Source organism: Nanorana parkeri, unplaced genomic scaffold, assembly GCF_000935625.1.
Source record: "Nanorana parkeri isolate BGI_ZX_2015 unplaced genomic scaffold, ASM93562v1 scaffold2951, whole genome shotgun sequence".
In the NCBI taxonomy this organism is placed as follows: Eukaryota; Metazoa; Chordata; class Amphibia; order Anura; family Dicroglossidae; genus Nanorana; species Nanorana parkeri.
In genome coordinates this window covers 36,629-37,637 of record NW_017309219.1, presented here as the reverse complement: position 1 = coordinate 37,637, position 1,009 = coordinate 36,629, and the positions used below count along the sequence as shown (strand labels likewise).

The window sequence follows — 1,009 nt, the reverse complement described above, 5'->3', positions numbered from 1 at the left end:
TAATCCTGTTAGGCATAGCAAGAGACCGACAGCCACAGTCATGGCTCCCGGAGGCAGAAGGGATTTGTAGTCGCAGCACAGCTGGAAATGCCGAGTTTGCCAATCCCCATCTTAGGAGCTCCTCAGCCCCGCCCCCCCCCATCGTGAAACGGCGCTCATCATGGCCGCCCGGCCCGCATTCCTCCAGCGCGACTTCCTCGCCGTTTCCCACGCTCGCTAAACACCAGCGAACCGTCGGCTCTGAATCACGCGGTGACAATTAGGCAGCGCGCTCTGTAATTACCTTCCGCGCACCCGACACCAGAAATTCCGGTTATCGTCTTCAGACGACTCAGCCGAATAAAACGCCGTCACGCACATACATCGCCCCGTGAGTAATGGACGGATAACGTTCCCACGCTGCAAATCAAGATGTCAGCCACATGATTCACCGTACCGGAACTACCTCCCCGGGTCTATAATAGAAGGTTAAAGGAGCGCTCCACTCCCAGGACGAGTCCCCGACACGGAACCAGCGTTACAGAGCTGCTGATCCATCAGCTTTCAGGCCTTCAAGTATCAAATGGACTGCCCAGGGCCGGGCCGAGGGGTAGGCAGTAGAGGCGGCCACCTAAGGCACTCCAGTTGGGGGGGTGCAGGAAGAAGAGGACCTGCCACCACCTGTGCCATTGAAGTAGCTCACAGCTCCTGGCCGGGAGGGGCGCACGTCGGCCTTTTCGCATCGGGTGCCAACTGGCACTGTTAAAGGAACGGTCAGCATTGTCCCACAACAGCCAATCAGATTGCAGCTCTTATTCCGCAGCCCGATCGCGGCGTTGGAAACGGGTTAATCTTTCCTGGAAGAGGACGCGGCGCCTTCAGAGCCAGCGAGAATTTATTTCCCATCTGTGTGCGTTTCCGGGGGGGACGTTCAACGTGCAAACCGCAGGAAAACGAAACATAAAAATAGCCGCGGATCGGCGTTCCCAGAACCCGGGGGTCAGGTCCCTGCAGATGGCGCCGGCACGTA

The 1,009-nt window shown here is 58.1% G+C and overlaps 1 protein-coding gene across 1 annotated transcript in view; it reads right to left on the bottom strand.

Annotated features, from left to right (window-relative positions):
- EPHA2 (EPH receptor A2) overlaps positions 1-1,009 on the bottom strand; it is a 42,958-nt gene that overhangs the window by 28,388 nt on the left and 13,561 nt on the right. The gene's annotated exons all lie outside the window — the stretch shown is intronic.